Below are 24,397 nucleotides of genomic sequence, written 5' to 3'. Positions count from 1 at the left end.
CAGGGGGTCTGGCTTGCCTCCCCCCCCCCCCTCCACACCTGTGCCCCCATGACATGAACAGAAAAATCTGCCATCACTGCTGCAGCTCAGCTGGCCGTGTCTCCTCCACCATGCCAGCAGTAGTTGGAGAAGTTATTTTATATTATCATCATAGCTTCAAGATATCAATTGTACCTGCTAAGAAATTTTGGTATAGAGATGTAACTGGCAGGATGAGGACTGAGGGGCAGATGCTCAAAAGTCGCCATTACATACCATGAGTTTATAGCAGCGGTTGAACTTACTGATTTTCAAATAGCGACCAGTGCTCAAAGGAAATTGCATGCAGATAAGCATGGAAATTCTGAAAATGGCTCAGTAGAGAAAGCACCTAGCACATGCGCAGAACAGTCTCTCGGTAAGAGTCCATGTTCTGTGTATGCCCCTCTCACAGGACTCCTCTCTTCTAGGGGGTGTGCAATGAAGCTACAAAGTAGTACATTTAAAATGAATCAGAGAAAATATTTCTTCACACAACGTGTAATTAAACTCTGGAATTCGTTGTCAGAGAATGTAGTAAAAGCAGTTAGCTTAGCGGGGTTTAAAAAAGGTTTAACAAAAAAAAGTTTGACTAGCTTCCTAAAAGAGAAGTCTATAAGCCATTATTAAAATGGGCTTGGGGAAAATCCACTGCTTATTTCTATATTGTATTGTTTTGAGATCTTGCTAGGTACTTGTGACCTGGATTGGCCACTGTTGGAACCAGGATATTGGGCTTGATGGACCTTTGGTCTGTCCCAGTATGGCAACACTTATGTACTTATGTTGACTCTCCTCTCACCCAGGTGCACTGCTGCTCACACTGCAGATCCCTCACACTGCTGATCACCTCTAGGCACTCTCCTGATATCGCTTAGCTGCTCTGGGCTTGTACTTGCTTTCCCTCAGCTGCCTCCCCCACCCCAATTGATTTTGCCCTTGTGCTTGGGAATCTATTTCTGCCAGTTCAGGGCTAAACTCCGCCTCTTTACTGATGTCACTCTTGACAGAGGCTGACATCATAGGGGCTTTCCCCAGCCAATTGGCTGTTTCCTTTTGTTTGCCTCTTGTGGAAGGTATTTCTGACATCATAGGGGCTTTCTCTAGCCAATTGGTTGTTTGCTTTTTTGTTTCTCATGGGGTTGCTTGTGGGATTCCCTGCAGTTTACCAGTTCCACCAGCATTTGAGCTGATAAAAATCTATTTACTACTCTGGAGAGATTGGTGCTCTTGTTTGGGTAATGAAGACACTGGTCCTCAGGGAATCCATGAGAGCTTCCCCAGTCCAGGGTTTGAAAACCTTTAGAAGCTGTTCTCTGCTCTCCAACACTGGCTGATCTGCTGTTTTGCTCCTCCCTCTATTCCAATGCTACACACCTGCAGATACTATTAAGAAATGAAAGCAAACTGCTCCTCTGAAAAGTTGCCCTCATGCTATGACAGCTCCAGATCTGCTGGAGAATTTAACACGTTAAAGGTAGGCATTCCTTTCTCTGCATTGCACAGAATGCTCATTTTACTACTAATAAGCTCATTGTAATATTTATTTATTATTTATTTATTTGTTAGATTTGTACCCCACACGTTCCCACTCATAGCAGGTTCAATGCGGCTTACATTTGTATTGGACCTGAATGTAACTCACCTTGAGCTACTACTGAAAACGGTGTGAGCAAAATCCAAATAAATATATATATATATAAATACATTTTCAGTGGCTGCTATGGTGAATGGTTAACGCCACACAGAGTCCCCTTGTGTATTAGACACTAAATAACGTTTGCTATAGACCTGTTACAACTGGTCTAAAGCAAACATTGCAAGCACGGTAAGCTTTGTGCATCGGGCCCTGAATTATTAGAGAAATGAAAATACTGGCATGCACAAAATTGTGATATATTTTTAAAGACAACATTTGAAAAAAGTGGCTCACTGGTTTCTGGCATATGTACCTCTGCACTGGGTTAACCTCCGGCAACCCTAGAGCTGGCAGAGGATTTTAGTATTAATTGTTTAGTAACAACAGATCAGAATACACTGCAACTCAGGATTTGCATTCATTATGCATCAGAAACTCAGTAAAAATTCATGGACACTAACTGATATAGTAGACTTGTTTCTCTTGAAACAGAGACAAAGTTAAAGGATGTATTTCTTCTACAGGTACTTTTCTACTTTGGTTAGATTATGTATAAGAAATGGAACCAAAAACAACGGCAGAGTTTAATTTTATTGTTATTTTCTTTTTATCTTGCAGCTGTTATGGTCCTGTTGTGACTTGAACAGTGAGCTCTTGTGCCCCGACTGAGCAAGGTGGGTAGAGTCACGCCGCACTCGGTCAGGCAGCCGGACAGCCCCTAGCTTCACCTGGGAAGCGACCACCGTTTCCCAGGGGTTGAGCCCCCAGGTGCAGGTGGCCACCAGGACTTTGGGAACCAGACGGGGTTGGGCCGCCCAGACCAGGCGAGAAGCAAGGCGGGCGAACACTCAAAGGGTGAGCCGGTATAGTCCAGAGATCAGGGCAGGCAGCAAAGCAACAGGTATCAGGTTCAGTCCAAAGGTCAGGGCAGACAGCGAAGCAACAACTATCAGGTTCAGTCCAAAGATCAGGGCAGGCAGCAAGCAACAAGTATTGGGTCCAGTCCAAGGGTCAGGTAACGGCAGGCAAGTAAAGCAATGGAGCGCACAAGATGAGCACCAAACCTCTATAAGCATAGAAGCCGAAGCAAGGTGTGTAGGGAACTGCCGGCCTTAAGTAGTCCCCGCATCAGCAGTAACCAGACTGGTGTCTGCAAGGGAAAAGGTGGAACCTCGGGATAGGTGCCCAATCCCGTGCAACCAGGCTACGCGAGCTACCCGCACTGGAAACCGGCGTGGCTTCCGGAATGCCGCCAGACCGCATGGCTGGCCAATCAATCAGCTGGACCCACGCCCATGGCCAGAGCAACATAGCCTGCCATCGGAACCGGACCCCATGAGACTGCCACCGACAGCCCGCATGGCTGGCTATCGCCGCCGGGATGAGGCTCAGCGGCGAATTGGCCATGCGGACCGTAATTCAGGTGAGGGACGTAACAGCAGCCAGTTGTGTGAAGTAGCACAGAGGCACTGCATACTGTGGGAGGTTAACACTGAAACCCAGAATGCGCTGGGAGAGAAAATATGGAAAATAAAAGACATGTATCCTCAGGGCCGCCGAGAGGAGAGGACGGGGGGACAAAATTCCCCGGGCCCGGGCCTCTGGGGGGGACCCTGCGCCGCCGCTGCAGTCCGGCCCGCCCTCCGTTGCTCCCTAGCATTGAATTTAAGCGCCTCACCTTCAAAAGGGCAGCAAGCAGCGGCAGACCACTCCTTCCTTCCGTGTCCCGCCCTCACCTGACGTAACCCGCGAGTGCGGGACACGGAAGGAAGGAGTAGTCTGCTGCTGCTTGCTGCGCTTTCGAAGGTGAGGCGCTTAAGGCCTGTGCAGAGGGCCTGGGGCTAGAGAGAGGGCCTGGTGGCAGGTGGAGGGGGGCCCGGTGACCTCAGGTGGGGTGGGGGGGCCGGGGGCCCTGGGGGAGGCCTTGTCCCAGGCCTGGCCCAGTCTCTCGGCGGCCCTGTGTATCCTATCTCTGATGAACTGGAGCAGTCATGTAACCTTAGTTTTGCCTGAGTATGTCAGCTTATCCAGTCAACAGGAAGACTTAGGGGGTCTTTTATTATTATTATTATTATTATTTGTTGCATTTGTATCCCACATTTTCCCACCTATTTGCAGGCTCAATGTGGCTTACATAGTACCGTTAGGCATTTGCCCAGTCTGTTGATAACAAATACAAGGTTGGTTGTATAGTGATCGAATGAGGTATATGTGGAGGGTCGGAAGGGATGAAGGTTGTGTGTTGTCCAGTGCGAACATTAGGCATGCTGTGCTTTGGGTGAAGAGGTTTACGTAGGGTCGTTGGGGTAGGCCTTTTTGAAGAGGTTGGTTTTTAGTGATTTCCTGAAGTTCAGGTGGTCATGGATTGTTTTCACGGCTTTTGGGAGGCCATTCCATAGTTGTGCGCTTATGTAGGAGAAGCCGGATGCGTTAGTTGTTTTCTATTTCAGTCCTTTGCAATTTGGGTAGTGTAGGTTTAGGTATGATCTTGCAGACCTGATTCTGTTTCTTGTTGGTAGATCTATGAGGTCTCTCATGTATCCTGGGACTATGCCATATATGATTTTGTGGACTAGAGTGCAAATTTTGAAGATGATCTGTTCTTTGATTGGAAGCCAGGGCAATTTTTCTCAATGGGGTTTGGCACTTTCGAAGCGTGTTTTGCTGATTATCAACCTGGCTGCTGTATTTTGGGCGGTCTGGAGTTTTTTTGTTAGTTACATAGTAACATAGTAGATGATGGCAGAAAAAGACCTGCACGGTCCATCCAGTCTGCCCAACAAGACAACTCATATGTGCTACATTTTGTGTATACCCTACTTTGATTTGTACCTGTGCTTTTCAGGGCACAGACCGTATAAGTCTGCCCAGCACTATCCCCGCCTCCCAACCACAGGCTCTGGCACAGACCATTGTTCTTTGCATCCTGCGTAGATTCCGTTACAGTAATCTGCATGACTTAGGACCATTGATTGTATTAGGTTTTGAAAGGTTTCCCTTGGGAAGAAAGGTTTTAGCCGTTTGAGCTTCCACATTGCATAGAACATTTTCTTTATTACAGAGTTTACTTGGCTCTCGAGAGTAAGGTTGCGATCGAGTGTGACACTGAGTATTTTCAAACTGTCTGAGGTAGGGAGGGTGTGTCCTGGAGTAGCTATAGTTGTGGGTTTGTATTTGTTATGTTGAGAAGTGAAGATGAGGCAGTGTGTTTTTTCGGTGTTCAGTTTCAGTTGGAATGAGTTTGCCCAGGAGTCCATAATATTCAGGCCATCGTTGATTTTGTTGGTTATTTCTTTCAGGTCATGTCTGAAGGGAATGTAGATTGTAACATCATCTGTGTAAATGAATGGGTTGAGGCCTCGATTGGATAGGGACTGTGCCAGTAGAATCATCATCATGTTGAAGAGTATTGGTGATAGTGGTGATCCTTGAGGTTCTCCACATACTGCTTTCCACAGTGGTGATATGTTTGAGTTTGATTTTACTTGATAATTTCTGGGTGGTTAGAAAACCTTTAATCCAATTAAGTTTCCTTCAATCCCGAAGTGGCTGAGTAGTCTTAGTAGTATATTGTGGTTTACCATGTCGAATGCGCTCAACATGTCGAACTGGAGGAGCAGTATGCTTTTACCTATGGCTATCTCCTGCTTGAATTTGGCCAGGAGAGTGACTAGTACAGTTTCAGTACTATGGTGGGAGCGGAATCCTGATTGTGAATTATGTAGTATTGAGAACTTGTCCAGGTATTCCGTGAGCTGTTTAGTCACCAGACTCTCCATCATTTTTACGACTAGTGGGATAGACCCAACTAGGTGGTAGCTGGTGAAATCGTTTGTGCTTTTCTTGGTGTCTTTTGGTATTGGGGTGAGTAGGATGTTGCTATATTCCTCAGGGAAGAGACCTTGTTGTAATATGAAATTTAGGTGGGATGTGAGATCTAATATGAAGTGATCGGGGGCGGACTTTAGTAGATAACTGGGACATGTGTCCAACTTGCATTGGGTCTTGGCGAATCTGTGAGTCACTTGTGTAACTGATTCGGTGTTGATGAGATTAAATGTTGTCCAAATACGGTCAACTGGGTATCCGTTGGAGGTTAGGTTCAGTTTGTTGAAGAAGTGTTCGATGTAGGTGTTGTGATGAGGAAGTGTGCTGCGTAGTTTTGTTATTTTTTCGTTGAAGTAGTTAGCAAGTTTGTCTGCGGGTGGGATGTCTGTGTTGGTTGTGGTGACAGGGGTGGTGTCCAGTAGCTTATTTTACAAATTTTACTAAAGGTTAGCTCCAGTTATCTGTAGCAGGTCATATTTTATTCCTATGGACCCTACTGCAGATAACTCAAGCTAATCTTTAGTAAAAGACCCACTTAGGGTTGTAGTTTCTGAGTTTATGCATTTTGAACTGACACATATAATCACATTGATTGATTTATAATCATTTATATACCGCATGAGTGGGCAGCCTTGGTCCTTGAGGGCCACAACCCAGTCAGGTTGTCAGAATTTTGCCATTGAGATCTCTTTGCATGCACTGGCTCCATTATATGCAAATAGTTCTCATGCATTTTCATTGGGGAAATCCTGAAAACTCAACTGGGTTGCAGTCCTCAAGGACTGAGGTTGCCTACCCGTGATTTACCACCTACCTGGATAAACCATTCAAAGATAGAATTCGGGGATAGGGCTGGGCAGACTTATACGGTCTGTGCCAGAGCCGGTGGTGGGAAGCGGGACTGGTGGTTGGGAGGCGGGGATAGTGTTGGACAGACTTGTATGGTCTGTGCCAGAGCCGGGGTTGGGAGGCAGAGCTGGGGAGGTGAGGATAGTGCTGGGCAGACTTATACTGTCTGTGCCTGTGCCAGAGCCGGTGGTTGGGAGGTGGGGCTGGTGGTTGGGAGGCAGGGATAGTGCGGGGCAGACTTATACGGTCTGTGCCCTGAAGAGCATAGGTACAAATCAAAGTAGGGTACACACAAAAAGCAGCAAATATGAGTTATCTTGTTGGGCAGACTGGATGGACCGTGCAGGTCTTTTTCTGCCGTCATCTACTATGTTACTATGCATAACAAAAACAACTAAAACAAAGGAAGGAGCCAGGAAATACAAAAGAAGAACAAATATACAAAAGTTCTAAATATATACAGTATCCAAAATTCTAAGGCAGTAATTCCCAAAACTGTCCTGGGGAAACCCCAGTCAGTCACGTTTTCAGGATATCGACAATGAATATTCATGAGATCAATTTGCATACCAAGGAGGCAGTGTATCCAAATCAGTCTCATTAATATTCATTGTGGATATTCTGAAAAACCAACTGACCGGGGTTCCCCTAGGTCAGGTTTGGAATTCACTATTCTAGGGAGAAAAACCATTGTGTCCTACCTGTTAAAGTGCCATAACACTACAGGTAACATGAGCGTAGCTACGGGGGACCACAGGGGCCTGGGCCCCTCCAAATTTCATCCGGGCCCCTGGTTTGGCTGGCGGGGGTCCTCAACCCCCGCCAGCCAAAGCCTTCTTCAGCGTTCGCTGCCTGTCCCCTGCTCTTCTTTCTTCTTGCTCCTCTTGTGCACGCTGACGCTCAGCGGTGTCTAGCGCAGCCGCATTCGCAGCCTGCTCTTCTTGCTCCTTCTGTGCAAATTAGTCATACATTGTGTAACTTATGTACAAGAACCTTCGGGTATCTGTTCAGTTCTGGAGGCCGTACCTTGCTAAGGATGTAAAAAAAAAAAATGGAAGCGGTGCAAAGAAAAGCTACGAAAATGGTATGGGATTTGCGTTATAAGACGTATGAGGAGAGACTTGCGGACCTGAACATTTACACCCTGGAGGAAAGGAGAAACAGGGGTGATATGATACAGACGTTCAAATATTTGAAAGGTATTAATCCGCAAACGAACCTTTTCCGGAGATGGGAGAGCGGTAGAATGAGAGGACATGATATGAGAGTGAAGGGGGGCAGACTCAAGAAAAATGTCAGGAAGTATTTTTTCACAGAGAGAGTGGTAGATACTTGGAATGCCCTCCCGCGGAAGGTGGAGATGAAAACGGTAACGGAATTCAAGCATGCGTGGGATAAACATAAAGGAATCCTGTTCGGAAGGAAGGGATCCTCAGGAGCTTAGCCGAGATTGGGAGGCGGGGCTGGTGTTTGGGTGGTGGGGCTAGTTCTGGGCAAGACTTCTACGGTCTGTGTCCTGAAAATGGCAGATACAAATCAAGGTAAGGTATACACAAGAAGTAGCACATATGAGTTTATCTTGTTGGGCAGACTAGATGGACCCTGCAGGTCTTTTTCTGCCGTCATCTACTATGTTACTCTGAATTTTGCACAGGAGGAGCAAGAAGAAAGAAGAGCAGGGGGCAGGCAGCAAACTCAGCTGCGCCAGAGACCGCGCTGAAGAAGGCTTCGGCTGTCGGGGGCTGGGGACCCCCGCCAGCAAAGGTATTTGTTTGTGAGGGGGCGAGGCGTGGAGGTGGGGGGGGGGCGGCACTCAAAATGTGCCCCCAACCTCGGGCGCGGGCCCCCTCCCACCGTGAGGTCTGGCTTCGCCCCTGAAAGGTAAGGGACAAGAAATCGGTAGTTTTCAAAATTCATATGTCCGTATGTTTTATAGACCTTCAGTTAACTGAATCCCTGTCTTGTAAAACTCTCAAGAACCACGTTTTCAATGAAAAGTCTGTAGCAAGTAATCCATTTGCAAAAGAGAAACAAGCCTGTTCTGTTCACTGATAAGGGGGTTGCTTTCTTTGCTTCCTGCAGATTTCTTCGTAAATTGTATGCGGCTGATTTTTATCAGACTTTCAACATTTCACATTAATTCAGATAGCTGGGATTTTCTACTATATATTCATTTCCAGTAGATTGTGTGTTAGCTGCTTAAAACTGATGAAATAAAGATAGTGTAGAAACAGCAGTGCACTCAGAAAGGGAACATGCTGAAAATGGGATGTGAATAATGCCGCTGCAATTCATTGGTGAGGCCTCTTCTGGAACATTTTGTCCAACTTTTGAGACTGCATTGCTGAAAGAATCTACGTGGTAGAAACAGTTCAGGGAAGCGCGGCCAAAATGATAACAAAGCCAGAACCGTAAGCCCTGCAAAATGAGACTTGAGAGCCCAAATACATCCTAGACTGAAGGAGGAAAGGGGGGAAATACAATAAACAACAGTAACATATTTCTTGTGTTAATTTTATATACTTCAACCAAACAAAGTCACTTGTATAGTAAAGGAGATTTTCCAAAAATTGCAGAAGAAATACACAATAGAGAAATAGAAAAGACATACCCTTTTTTTGTTACATTTGTACCCCACGCTTTCCCACTCGTGGCAGGCTCAATGCGGCTTACATGGGGCAATGGAGGGTTAAGTGACTTGCCCAGAGTCACAAGGAGCTGCCTGTGCCTGAAGTGGGAATCAAACTCAGTTCCTCAGTTCCCCAGGACCAAAGTCCACCACCCTAACCACTAGGCCACTCCTCCACTGTTGCTACTATTTGAGATTCCACTAGCAACATTCCATGTAGAAGTCGGCCCTTGCAGATCATCAATGTGGCTGCGCAGGCTTCTGCTTCTGTGAGTCTGACGTCCTGCACGTCAGACTCACAGAAACAGAAGCCTGCGCAGCCTTCTACATGGAATGTTGCTAATGGAATAGCAACATTCCATGTAGAATCTCCAATAGTAGCAACATTCCATGTAGAATCTCCAATAGTATCTATTTTATTTTTGTTACATTTGTACCCCGCGCTTTCCCACTCATGGCAGGCTCAATGCGGCTTACATGGGGCAATGGAGGGTTAAGTGACTTGCCCAGAGTCACAAGGAGCTGCCTGTGCCTGAAGTGGGAATCGAACTCAGTTCCTCAGTTCCCCAGGGCCAATGTCCACCACCCTAACCACTAGGCTACTCCTTCATGTCCATTACAATGGGGAGAATTATTGGATATTCAAAGCAGATAAGAAACAACCTAAACAAAGCAAACCAGGTCCCTGTTAGCAAACTGAGACACAGAAACAAATTATTGGAGACTTATGTGGCATTAGCTGGGGTTTTACCTAGAGAGACTACTGGTAATTGTCTATCGGTCACAAAAAGCAAATTTTTGAGAAGGAACATATTTATGCGATTGACATTTAACCACACATTTGCAGGAAATTTTAGAAAGAACAAGGCACCTATTTTAATACACCTGATGAGTGTTTCTGTCTTCTCTGGTGGTTCTCAACTTTTTTGAGTCAGGGCGCACCCGATGGACAGTGCACGCATATGTGACACACTGCATCCATGACCCTTACGAATGTTTGGACTGACACAGTATAGCAATTCTTATGAATCAAATGTAAACATGCTCCACAGCTACAAGAACCCTACCTCCCCCAAACAATAGCTGCAGATCAGAACTAGGACATTTCTCGATAGAAGTCATTATACAAAATATTACACTGGGCCCTGGAACACCAATACACTTACTACTACTAAAAGAACAAGTGGAACTGCAATAGATCTGTACACAAATGCATGCAAAGAGAATATTGCACATCAGTCACATACAAAGCACAGACCAACCTGTTGAATGGGTAGATGTGAAGCATCTGTTCACGCTTTCCAAAAATACTAGGACTAGGGGGCATGCGATGACGCTACAATGTAGTAAATTTAAAACGAATTGAAGAAACTTTTTCTTCACTCAACGTGTAATTAAACTCTGGAATTTGTTGCCAGAGAATGTGGTAAAGGCGGTTAGCTTAGCGGAGTTTAAAAAAGGTTTGGACGCCTTCCTAAAGGCCATTATTAAATGGACTTGGGAAAAATCCACTATTTCTGGGATAAGCAGTATAAAATCTTTTTGTACTTTTGGGGATCTTGCCAGGTATTTGTGACCTGGATTGGCTACTGTTGGAAACAGGATGCTGGGCTCGATGAACCTTTGGTCTTTCCCAGTATGGCAATACTTATGTGCTTATGTAAGTACCAGTGTGCCAATACTTACGTACTTATGTACTTGGGATTCTGAATGGAACGTTGCTACTCTTTGGGGTTCTACATGGAATCTTGTTATTCTTTAGAATTCTAGAATCTTGCTATTCTTTGCAGTTCTACATGGAATGTTGCAACTCTTTGGGTTTCTGCCAGGTACTTGTGACATGGATTGGCCACTGTTGGAAACAGGATGCTGGGCTCGATGAACCTTTGGTCTTTCCCAGTATGGCAATACTTATGTGCTTATGTAAGTACAGAATAAAGGATCATAACTGACAAGACACTCTGGAAGGAGAAGGGCCCTTTACAAACTAGGTGGCGATCTGACTTGGGTAGGGAGCAGGATTATGGGAATTGAGGGTTGGGGGAGATGAGATGGGCTTAGGAACAGAGTGAGTGTGGGGAATCAGACTTCATCATAGTTACACGTGTTGATGTGAGTGTACTTGAACAGCCAGATTGGATGCATCATTGTATATATTCATTTGTTGCATTTGTATCCCACATTTTCCCACCAATTTGCAGGCTCAATGTGGCTTACATTATGCCATAATGGCATAATTGTAGAGGGACCTCCCTTTGTTCCACTGCCCAGGGCACTGGGTAGCGGTCACTTTGGCAATGGTTCTGGTTCTTATACTGAAGTCTCTTTGCCAGTATGGCCCCTGATGGAAAAACAATGAAGATGATTGTTGAGTCAACCTGTCAAAGATTGGAAGATCTCAAAAGGCAAGGCAATGTACCCGTTCACTGGATAAATCTCTCTTATCTGCACCCTTCTCCTTCACTGCTAACTCCAGACTGCATTCCTTTTATCTTGCTGCACCATATGCCTGGAATAGACTTCCTGAGCTGGTACGTCAAGCTCCATCTCTGGCCGTCTTCAAATCTAAGCTAAAAGCCCACCTTTTTGATGGTGCTTTTAACTCCTAACCCTTATTCACTTGTTCAGTACCCTTATTTTATCATCCTCACCTTAATATTCCCTTATCTCTTGTTTGCCCTGTTTGTCTGTCCTAATTAGATTGTAAGCTCTGTCGAGCAGGGACTGTCTCTTCATGTTCAAGTGTTCAGCGCTGCGTACATCTAGTAGCGCTATAGAAATGATAAGTAGTAGTAGTAGCAATTCTAGGATAGCTTGTGTCTTCAGCCAAAACTCCTATCTATGAATTCACTGAAAATATGTTTCCTGAATACTCAAATAATTCTATTCAATGTGTTAAAACTTTAGTCTAATGCAGAGTTATAATCACCAGAGAGCCAGGTTGAAATCATTTCCATATGGCTTATTGCTGATGAAGCACAAGGTTCATTCAAAGAATGTAAAAGGAATGTATTTTTTTTTTCTTTTTCTATTTCTCATATGTAACAAATGGTGACACCCTGTAATTACAGCACAATCCTTTGATTGCCAGCCAGCTGCAGTAAGTGGTCAATCAGATAAGCACCTGAGAAAGCCATCCTTCCCTCTCTGTCAGGGCTAGACCTGTACTTCCTTCAGGGAATTAGCAGCCTGTGTGTCCGGGCACGCTTCAAAAGTTATTAACAGCTAAAAATGTTTTTCTCCAAGGGCTAGATTGGAGCACAGTTTAGATGTTTCTTCTGCTATCAAAAGACATTCAGTAAGATATTACATTACATTAGGGCTTATATCCCGCTAACACCTGTTCAGTTCTAAGCGGTTTACAAAACATCTTAGGGTTTTAGAAATCAGAACTTTCCTCTAAGAACGACAGTGCATTGCTTTGGGGGTAGATGGGATTCTAGTTACAGTACACGTTTCTTAAATAGGAGAATTTTAATCTTTTTTTCAAAACATGAGGTATGATTGTATAGGTGAGAACGTTCCGGTGATGTATTTGCAGAATCTGGCTGCTTAGAGGCCAAGAGATTTGTCCAAGAGTGTTAGGGGTCTGTTTACTAAGCCATGCTGGCGGTTGTCCCGGGGCTAATGCCAGAGCTCATTCACTTTGAATGGACTCTGTCGGCATTAGCATCGGGACAGCCGCTAAGACGGCTTAGTAAACAGGAGCGTTACTCTCTTCTTATCCTTAGGTGAGGGAAAGGTGAAAAAGTTAGCAGTTTCTTGTCTCCTAGTTCTTGTAGAGGTTGGGAAGCAGAAATGAACTAGTAGGCAGCCGGGGATCAATCCTTGTAGTGTTTTGAAAAGGAAGCAAGCCAAGTGGAGGAGTGGCCTAGTGGTTAGGGTGGTGGACTTTGGTCACAGGCAGCTCCTTGTGACTCTGGGCAAGCCACTTAACCCTCCATTGCCCACTGCATTGAGCCTGCCATGAGTGGGAAAGCGCAGGGTACAAATGTAACAAAAAAAAATAGATACTATTGGAGATTCTACATGGAATGTTGCTACTATTGGAGATTCTACATGGAATGTTGCTACTATGGGAGATTCTGTTGCTACTATTGGAGATTCTACATGGAATGTTGCTACTATTGGAGATTCTACATGGAATGTTGCTATTCCACTAGCCACATTCCATGTAGAAGGCTGCGCAGGCTTCTGTTTCTGTGAGTCTGACGTCCTGCACGTACGTGCACGTACTTGCAGGACGTCAGACTCACAGAAGCAGAAGCAGAAGCCTGCGCGGCCACATTGGTGATCTGCAAGGGCCGACTTCTACATGGAATGTGGCTAGTGGAATAGCAACATTCCATGTAGAATCTCCAATAGTAGCAACAGTGGAGGAGTGGCCTAGTGGTTAGGGTGGTGGACTTTGGTCCTGAGGAACTGAGTTCAATTTCCAGCACAGGCAGCTCCTTGTGACTCTGGGCAAGCCACTTAACCCTCCATTGCCCATTGCATTGAGCCTGCCATGAGTGGGAAAGCGCAGGGTACAAATGTAACAAAAAAACATTTTTTTGAAGGATACTCTCACCTCAATGGGTAGCCAATGTAGTTTGATGTAGAGCGGGGAGATGCTATCAACTTTTGATAGACCAAAGATTAGTCTTACTGCCGTGCTTTGAATGGTTTGGAGTCTTTTCAGTAAGGTCTTTGTGTAGCTCAGGTATATTGAATTACAGTAGTCTAGGGATGAAAGTAACAGTGCATGCACCAACTGTTCAAAGTGGTTGATTTCAAAGTATTTCCGAACGATGCAGAGCTTTCTCATTAGGAAGAAACATTTTTGGGGCTGAGGTGTTAACCTGTGTCTCTAAGGAAAGGGTGCTGGCAAGACATTGGCAAGAAATCCTTGTGCCTAAGAAAGCAGTGCATAATTTTCTGTATGTTAAAATATTCCAATATACCTGCATATTCACAAGCTATGATTTTTGTTTGACTTTTTTTTTAATGGCATCTACTTACGTTTTAGGAACATACATGTCTCATGTGCATTTTAAGTGGATCAAGTTGGAGCTCTGCTCAGCTGCCTTTTCTCCTCTATGTGGTGCCAGTCTAGATCTGCTGCTGAGTTTATCCTTGTCTTCTAAAATTGTCTGGTGGTCTTCTCCACTGGGAAAAAACAAGCAGAACGTTTTTGGTCTTCACCTATTCTGAGTCTTCCTTATCTGCTTGTTTAGCATTCCAACAGGTCGGGTGGGGATGTGTGTGATGAAAAATACACATATTTTTTTTTTGTAACATAATAATTTCCTCCTGCTCCTTTGGGATTCCAGCTGTGAAAGCAGGATTGAGAACTGGTACTATTAGCCTTGTTTTTCTACTATTCTATATATCCCCACCCTACCCCCAACTGTCTTTGTACCTGGTCATTGTGGGGACACTCCTGGGTTGCAGTCATGAATCCTAAATCCAACCACTAGATGCCACCACTGAGAAATGGCTGCAACCCCCTCCCCCCTCCTTCTCTTTGTAGCATCTCCAGCATCAACCAAACAGGGGAACAGAAGACCTAGAGTCCCTCTGCTGGCAGTGCGTAGTACTACACTTAACCTCTGGGTCAATCCCCAAAAGACCAGACCTAGGGGCTGATGCACAAAGCGTACTGTGCTTGCAATGTTTGCTTTAGACCAGTTGTAGCCGGTCTAAAGCAAATATTTAACTTCTAATGCAAAAAGGGGTTCTGCGTCACTTTTACCGTCCGCCATAGCAGCTACCGATAACCCTATGCAAATGTATTAAAATTAGTTATTAGTATTAAAATGAGCATTCCATGTGATGCACAGGAAGGAGCACCTAACATAGTAGATGAAGGCAGAGAAAGACCTGTACGGTCCATCCAGTCTATCCTGTACGATCCATCTAGTCTACCTTTAACGTGCTAGGTTTTACAGCAGGTCAGGAGCTGTCGGAGAGGAGCCCTCATCCACACTGGCAAATCTGGGGCTGACCCCCTGTCCAGTTCCCTTCTCTCTTCAGTCTCTGCCTCCTGATCACCCCCGACCTGCTGCAGGGAGCCCTCTCCTCCTTCCGGCACTCTACTCACCTTTATTTCTCCTGGTTCAGCTTCAACTTTAAAACGCCCCTGAACCCCCGCTGCCATCTTTACAAACTACGCAGGTCCCCCACTGCCACAGGCAGCCGCAGGAGCTCTGAAGCTTTGTCCCAAAGATGAAGCTTCACCAGAGCAGGAGCTCTCTCTCCCCTCCCCCCTCCCCCCTCCCGTGTCTTGAAAACAACTCCTGTTCTGCATATGTGCTAGGCACTTCCAGACGCTGATGCACAAAGGTCGCCGTTAAATTTCCCCATGCATCTCATCTGCATTGGTCGCTGTTTGCGACTCGATAAGTTCACCCACGGCTGCCGTATTTAATGGTGACCTTTGTGCATCAGCTCCCTAATCAAGCCTGGTACACACAGATTCAGTAAATGGCGCTCAAATTTAGGTGCCAAGGCCCCTAATTTTTAACAGTTTATTGGATTTGATATACCACCTTTCCATGTTGTATGTAGCAAAGCAGTTTGTAGATCTCTTCTCATATTTTCTACTTCCTTCAGAGTGTCCACAAAAAGGCAAACTTTTCCTTCTAACCCTTTGGTAATGTTCCTCAGACATATCTTAATTAGAATCAGCCCTCGTAGGTATCTGAATGAAATATTGAAGATTCCTCTTGACGCTATCCCACCAGTTAATAAATTATACTATATACCTAAAATTAGAGGTGAAATGGGAGAAGTTGGTAATACCTTGCTTGATTTACAAAATATATCAGAAATATTAGAACAATCCTCGGAAAAAAATAATAGAGAGAACCACACTGTTAGTTTCCTTAGTGTTTGAGCAGGATTTCAACACAATTTTAAGGCTTTACTTTAGGAATTTTTCTACTCAATTTTGTGGAGCCAAAGTGTGGATCTTCCCAGATGTGACCAAACAAACCCAATTGAAAAGAAAATCCTTCTTGGCATTGAAAAAGAGGACAATTGATACTGGGGGAACTTTTTTCTTGGCATATCCTTGCAAATGTGTGGTTAAACTGGGTCAAACAAAATATACTTTCTATGCACCGGAACAACTTAAATCGTTTCTAGATTCCAAACAATTGAAATAATGTTAATGTAAATTTGGAGGTCTGTCAGCCTTGTTTATTGAATTTTTTTCTTGTTTGACAGCTTCTCAGATTTCATAACTCCCCCCTCACATTTAGAGGTCTAAGAAAGCGTAAATTTATTTTTCTTTTCTAGTTTGAAAGTTTATATTCTCAACAGTTAAATTAACACAGTAGATGATGGCAGAAAAAGACCTGCATGGTCCACCCAGTCTGCCCAACAAGATAAACTCACATGTGCCATTTTTTGTGTATACTTTACCTTGATTTGTACCTGTCTTTTTCAGGGCACAAACCGTATAAGTCTGCCCAGCACTATCCCCGCCTCCCAACCACCAGCCCCGCCTCCCACCACCGGCTCTGGCACAGACCGTATAAGTCTGCCCAGCACTATCCCCGCCTCCCAACCACCAGCCCTGCCTCCCACCAGCAGCTAAGCTTCTGGGTTCCTTATTATCAAATTTTAATTTGAATATGACTATGTGATTATCATTGAGAATGCTATTTGTATTTTCGCTGTGTTGCTGATTACAAGTTTAATGCTTTTAACATTTTGTTAAAAATTTATAAATAAATAAAAAAAGAATCAGCCCTAGTACTGTTCTCTGAGGCACCTCACTACTCACCTTCCTTTCCTCTGAGCAGATTACATTTACCGCCGCTCTTTGTCATCGGTCAGTCAACTAGTTTATACTACATGCCAAATGACCCCAGTGAGAGTGCAGAACAGTTTAACAAAACCACTTTTTCCTCATCAGTCTTCACATAACTGGTCTCAGCATATTTCAGCCTTAGAATTCCATTTCTAACCTTCCTCCTTTCCCCAAAGCCTTGTCACTTCTCTTTACATCTTTAGCCACTTGTCTTTCACTTGCACTTTTACTACCCATATTTTCCTGTATGCTTTTTTGAGTTTTGTTTAGTAATCTTTATTATTATTCCATTAATGTGATTGTCATTGTAATATAGTTGCCCAGCTAGCTCAGTCGGTAGAGCATGAGACTCTTAATCTCAGGGTCGTGGCCCACGTTGGGCAATGTCAATATATTGTAAGCCACATTGAGCCTGCAAATAGGTGGGGAAAATGTGGGATACAAATGCAGCAAATAAATACATAAATACATAAATACATCTCCTCTGTGTTCCTCTTGTTCAGTTCTATATTTCTGGAATGCCACCTCTTATGCCTTTATTTTTTTTTCAGCCACTGGTTGAGAGAACCATATCAATTTCCTTTTTTCTTTTGCTCTTGCTTATATTCCTGACGTAAAGATCTGTTGCCATCTTTACATCACGTTTCATCTTGGACCACTTCTCATATGCCTACCTGTCCCATCCTTTCTTCAGTTACTCCCCCATGTTACTAATCTGGCGGTGAGAGATTTCTATTGCAAGTAGCCGAGAGCAGAGGCCATGCACTCCTCACCCGCAGTTCATCTGGGAAAGTTTTCATTAAATGAAATCTGACAACCTAAGAATTGACATGTTATTAAACTTCATGGCTTTGTTTTTCTGATTTTTCTCTCTGTGTGTCCCAAGGTCAAAACTTGCCAAGTATTTCCATGATGAAAGGGCAACTCATCATTATTCTAGATATGTCTGGAGGCAGTTTTCCCTCATTGTTTCAAACAAAAACATGAGCTGTTCTGACTTGAGCAACAAGTGAAAAAATCTGGTTCTGTCCAGGCCATAAATGTGTTTTCCCCATGATACTATCATGTAGGCACCAGTTTGCCTGCATAAACAATAGTATTTCAGCTACATTCAGAAAGTCTTTTTTAAATACATTTATATCAGTAGATTTATTACCATTTGGAGGATTTAAAGTGCTGGTCGTCATTGCAGGAACTTGAGATCCTGATACATGCATTGGCTATATTGCAAATTGATTATTGCAATGCTTTATATAATGAAATACCAGCCACTAGTCTTAAACAATTACAAAGCATTCAAAATGTACATAAGTATTGCCACACTGGGACAGACCAAAGGTCCATCAAGCCCAGCATCCTGTTTCCAACAGTGGCCAATCCAGGTCACAAGTACCTGGCAAGATCCCAAAAAAGTACAAAACATTTTATGCTGCTTATCTCAGAAATAAGCAGTGGATTTTCCCCCTAGTCCACTTTAATAATGGTCTATGGACATTTCCTCTAGGAAGCCATCCAAACCTTTTTTAAAACCCTGCTAAGCTAACCGCCTTTACAACATTCTCTGTCAACGAATTTCAGAGTTTAATTACACATTGAGTGTAGTAGTTGAATTATTGACTGGTGCAACGCGCCTAGACCATGTTATTCTGCTTTTAAAAGCCCATCACTGGATGGATCTGTAACATGATGTCAGTTCAATTGTCAGAATTAAATATGCAGCAGAATTATTGAAATGTGTAGCATAATATTGATTATGCTGAATCAGATACAAAAATACAGCTTTAAAAATATATTTGAAACTGCAGCAGAAACTGGCTTTGATAGCAGGGCTAGTCAATTACAAACACGTAACAGAGACAAAAGCTGGCTGGGAGGGTCACCAAGATATTTTTAGAGAACAAAAAACTGAAGCAGACAGAGAGACTCCTATGACTCAAACTGAAAAAGCCCATCTATATGACAAAAGAAACAACACCTATCACAGCAGACTGATACCTGTGCAAAAGCCCTCAAGCTATAGAAAAGCCATTTGCCAGCAGATATCCAGGAAACATGTGACCATGCTTCCCTGCAAACTACACTACCCAAGATCCCCTGCAAACTACAATATCCAGGACTCAGGGAACATTATAAAAAGCCTGGAAACAGCCCAGCTCTCTCTCTTGGGACCTGCCTGCTCTTGGGAAGCTGCTCTGGAAACCTGTAGCTCACCTGCCTGCTATGAGGACCTGCCTCTGCCTCATGGCTCCTCGCTGGACCACAGCATGCTCTACAACAAAGACTGTTCTGTAGGTTATAACTTCTGATCTAAACCTGCTACTTTACTTAAGCACAGATTATCTGTAAAGATCTCTTAAAAGAACTCTCTCTCGCTTGTAACCTTATTTATATGATTGCATTAATCATATTGTAACTTAATAAACCCTTTTGAAGCTAAATATATATATGGTCTGTTCTTTCTTAAACCTGGTAATGCAGGTTAATGCAATCCAATAAATATATTTAATTCCTTTCATTCAGTGTAATTGTAGATCTTGTTGCTTTAATCGGCAACTGGTGGAGAATTTATATATATATATATATATAAATTATAAACATTAGCAAGTGTTCTAGAGCTCTTTCCCACAAGATAAATCACTTTCTTGTAACAGATCTTTACTGTGTTGTTATATTGTTTATTTTCCTTCTAAATCAATTCTCTTTTACAATGGAAAACAAGAAGGGGAAATAGCACCCCGTTCTTGGCTCTGCATTGACCTTACCTGCTAGGGGTCCAATTCACTCATTTGAGCGCTATGGACCTGGTCATTCTGCAGCCTCAGGAGATAAGCTTTGGGTGAATTCATTCAAAAAGGTGATAAATAAAATCTTTATAAATAAATAAGCAAGTAAGCTTGATAGGAGATTCATCGGTGGGAGGAGCCCTGATATTTTCCTTAGCTGCAGAGACAACATTCAGCCCCAAAGGAAAAAAGATGCACCCCTGACCCACTGCCGCCAGCATCTGGAAATAGCAAATGATAGTGTAGATGAACGACTCCGCGGTTGATTCAGCAAAGGAGCTTTAATTGACAGGAGACAGCGGGAGCTTGCTTGGCCCATCATGTGGCTTGAAGCCAGTAGGTGGAGCTTGCTACCATATTGAGTCACCCAAAACAATAGCAAACCCTTATTACAAATAAGGACCGCCTTTGTGTGGCTTGGCATGGATCAATAGTTCGCTTTGGTTTGAGTGTATCAAGATGGTGGCTACAGCTTCAGCCTTGTCAAGTGACGCCATCTCCTGTCAATTAAACCTCCTAAGATCCGTCTGAAGAACTTTGTAAGGCCTTGAAAGCCATGTCTGCCACTGTGGCTGCTTTGCCCACTTTATCTTCATCATAACAAATGGTGTTGGCCTAGTGGTCTGCTGTTATTACTCCATTTTCTTCAAACATTATTCCAGTTTCATTTGGATAGACCCAGCATGCTAACTTTAGAGACTCTATGACTAGCTATTGATGATCTGGGGGTGCAGATATGTAAAGGGCCCTGGAATTTGATCCTGGGGAACTGAGTTCGATTCCCACTGCAGCTCCTTGTGACTCTGGGCAAGTCACTTAACCCTCCATTGCCCCTGGTACAAAATAAGTACCTGAATATATGTAAACCGCTTTGAATGTAGTTGCAAAGACCTCGGCAAGGCGGTATATATCAAGTCCCATTTCCCTTTCCTTTCCCTATTTCAGATTCTACATGGAATGTTGCTACTATTGGAGATTCTAGATGGAATGTTGCTACTATTGAGATTCTGTTGCTATTATTGGAGATTCTACATGGAATGTTGCTATTCCACTAGCAACATTCCATGTAGAAGCCTGCCCTTGCAGATCAGCAATGCGGCCGCGCAGGCTTCTGTTTCTGTGAGTCTGACATCCTGCACGTACGTGCAGGATGTCAGACTCACAGAAACAGAAGCCTGCGCGGCCGCGTTGCTGATCTGCAAGGGCAGGTTACTACATGGAATGTTGCCAGTGGAGGAGTAACCTAGTGGTTAGTGCAGCAGACTTTGATCCTGGGGAACTGAGTTCAATTCCCACTGCAGCTCCTTGTGACTCTGGGCAAGTCACTTAACCCTCTATTGCCCCTGGTACAAAATAAGTACCTGAATATATGTAAACTGCTTTGAATGTAGTTGCAAAAACCTCAGAAAGGCAGTATATCAAGTCCCATTTCCCTTTCCCTATTTGAGATCCTACATGGAATGTTGCTACTATTGGAGATTCTACATGGAATGTTGCTATTCCACTAGCAACATTCCATGTAGAAGCCTGCCCTTGCAGATCAGCGTTAGGGCTTAGAACAGCTCAGTAAAAGGGCCCCTAAGTTAACTACTGTAGTAATTTCTCATGAAAAAGATTTTTTCTGATTGTACTGCAACAGACGAAAAAATTTTTTTCTTCTTAGGAAATTAGAAGAAATAGCGAATTTGGTTAAAAACAGAGGGGTCCTTTTACTAAGGTACATAGGTGCAGGGCCGCCGAGAGACTGGGCCGGGCCTGAGGCAAGGCCGCCACCCCCAGGGCTCCCCCCGAGGTCATCGTCGCTGCCCCCCCTCCACCCGCCCCCCCTCTGTCCACCTACCAGGCCGGGCCCCCCTGAATTCAAATCATACCGCCTCATCTTGACCTCGCTCCGTGTAAAAAAAGCGCAGCAGTGGAAGTCTGCAGATCGCCTCCCTTCTGGCCTTCCCTCCCTGTGTCCCGCCCTCGTCTGACGTAACTTGCGTGAGGGCGGGACACAGGGAGGCAATCTGCAGACTGCCGCTGCTGCGCTTCTTTCACACGGAGCAAGGTCAAGGTGAGGCGCTATGATTTGAATTCAGGGGGGCCCAGCCCGGTGGTGGACGGAGGGGGGCGGGTGGAGGGGACTGCAGCGCCGGGCCCCCCTTGGAGGCCTGGGCCCAGGGAATTTTCTCCCCCCTGCCCCCCCTCTCGGCGGCCCTGCATAGGTGCCTACAGGCATCCAATGTGCGCCAAATTGGAACTACCGCCTGGCTACCGCGTGCCCTGGGCAGTAATTCCATTTTTGATGCATGCCCAAAACACACAGTAGAAAATATTTTCTAATTTTTACTGCGTGGAGCTTACCCGGCAGTAATTGGCAGTTTGCGTGTGCTGGCCGCTTACCCCCCCGGTTAGTGTATGAGACCTTACCACTAAGCCAATGGGTGATGGCAAGGTCTCAGCCGAAAATGGACGTGCGCTGGTTTTAATTTAGCCGCACGTCAGGAACATGCAGGACGTGCAGAACTCACAGAGACAGAATCCAGATCAGCAACGCACCGGAGACTGGTGCTGAAGAGGACTTCGGCTGGCAGAGGTTGGGGACCCCAGCCAGCAAAGGTACCTGACGGCAGCGGCGGCGGCAGGGGAGGGCTGGAGGCGGGGGAGGGTGGGTCGAATGTGTCGGGGAAGTGTCGGCGGGGGAGGGGGGTGAAAGCGGGGGGCCAGGGCTAACTCTGTGGGGGCCTATGCCCCCGTGGCCCCACCTAGCTATGCCCCTGGCTCCAGAGAACCAATTTCTGAGAAAATGAGGATGATACACATCCAGTACTGAACTAAAGATAAAGGCCTAAAAGGATACATAGAAAGCACAGTAAACTATGATATATAACTTTGTGAGAAAAGGTATGAGTGATGTGATAATACGGGGATTGGAGTTCCGATGTGAATGTACGATGCATTAGTGAACAGTAAGTGTGGACTTTATGTGTTTTGTTTCTATCCATAGACTTGTTCGAAAAGATGAGTCTTCAATAATCCATGGGCTATGAATTATTTGTTGCATGCTAAGACGAGTGTGTTCTGTTACCAATTACTGGAAATGCAGAGTTCCCTGCGGGCCGCGAGAACAGAATCTTCAGAGATTTGGAGAGGCAGGGGGTGACGTTGTTAGAAACTTTTATACTAACCAATGGGACAGTGTTGCCATTCTTGGAGTTTGAGAAGCGATGTGCGGGGGGACCCCTAACAAGGTTGACCTATCTCCAGTTAACTCATTATATTCGGGGAATACCCAAGCCTAACCTTTCTTTGGAGTTTGGGGGGAAGCTCAGGGAATTCTTAGCGGGGGATGCGGCAGGGCAGGCATCTGTATCCTGGTTTCACAAGGCATTAGGAGGACATAGGCCTATACGGGACGTTAAAGAAGTAGCTGAAAGATGGAGTAAGGAGGTGGGAGGGAGGGTAACAGAGGGGAGAATTATGGCAGCTCTTAAAGGAATCACGGGGGTGGTGCACAGCGCGGAACTACAAGAGAATCACTTTAGGACGATACACAGAGCGTATTTTTTGGGTAAACAGGCTTGGTATGCAGGAGTAATAGCCTCAGAGAAGTGTAAGAAGTGCGGAGTGGGGAATGCAACGTTAGCACATGGATTATGGCAGTGTAGGACCACCCGGATGTTCTGGTCGGCTCTCTCCCATTTCCTATCAGTGGTCTTAGGGGGTTGGGTTAATTTCTTTTGAACGGGTAATGTTTAGTGTGGTGGAAGTGTGGGATAAAGGAACCAGGGAGGAGAAACTATTTCGAAGTAAATCAAGCATATTGGGGAAAAATGTATTTTTAATTACTGGGTCTCCGATAAGGCCCCATCATATTGGTACTGGAGAAATAAGCTGCATGAGCTTATGCTATGAGAAGCGCGTGGAGCCCGTCATACGGCAAAAAGACGACAGCATTTTATTAGAGTTTGGGGAGCATATTTGGGGAAAGTCTCACCTAGAGCACGAAGTCAGGTATTGAATGAGTTAGGTTGAGTGTGGAATGAATGGAGTGGGAGGGGGGCACTATGTTGGATGATTAGGGGAGGACGGGGGAGACTATGACATGACATACTGAGGAGCATGGGAGGGAAAGGGGAGGAGAAGAGAAGGTAGGATAAGGTGGTTTACTGTTGAGCAACTGATTATCTGGTTTACCAATGTGTTTCCAGAAACATAACAACACTAGAGATAACTTTAAATATATTTTTTTTGTTACATTTGTACCCCGAGCTTTCCCACTCATGGCAGGCTCAATGCAGCTTACATGGGGCAATGGAGGGTTAAGTGACTTGCCCAGAGTCACAAGGAGCTGCCTGTGCCTGAAGTGGGAATCGAACTCTGTTCCTTAGTTCCCCAGGACCAAAGTCCACCACCCTAACCACTAGGCCACTCCTCCACTGTTGCTACTATTTGAGATTCTACATGGAATGTTGCTATTCCACTAGCAACATTCCATGTAGAAATCGGCCCTTGCAGATCACAAATGTGGCCGCGCAGGCTTCTGCTTCTGTGAGTCTGACGTCCTGCACGTACGTGCAGGACGTCAGACTCACAGAAACAGAAGCCTGCGCAGCCTTCTACATGGAATGTTGCTAGTGGAATAGCAACATTCCATGTAGAATCTCCAATAGTATCTATTTTATTTTTGTTACATTTGTACCCCGCATTTTCCCACTCATGGCAGGCTCAATGCGGCTTACATGGGGCAATGGAGGGTTAAGTGACTTGCCGAGAGTCACAAGGAGCTGCCTATGCCTGAAGTAGGAATGGAAATCAGTTCCTCAGGACCAAAGTCCACCACCCTAACCACTAGGCCACTCCTCCATAGA

The sequence above is a fragment of the Microcaecilia unicolor genome, chromosome 7 (assembly GCF_901765095.1).
Source record: "Microcaecilia unicolor chromosome 7, aMicUni1.1, whole genome shotgun sequence".
In the NCBI taxonomy this organism is placed as follows: domain Eukaryota; kingdom Metazoa; phylum Chordata; class Amphibia; order Gymnophiona; family Siphonopidae; genus Microcaecilia; species Microcaecilia unicolor.
The sequence above is the reverse complement of the archived record's forward strand: the minus strand, read 5'-3'. Positions refer to the sequence as shown.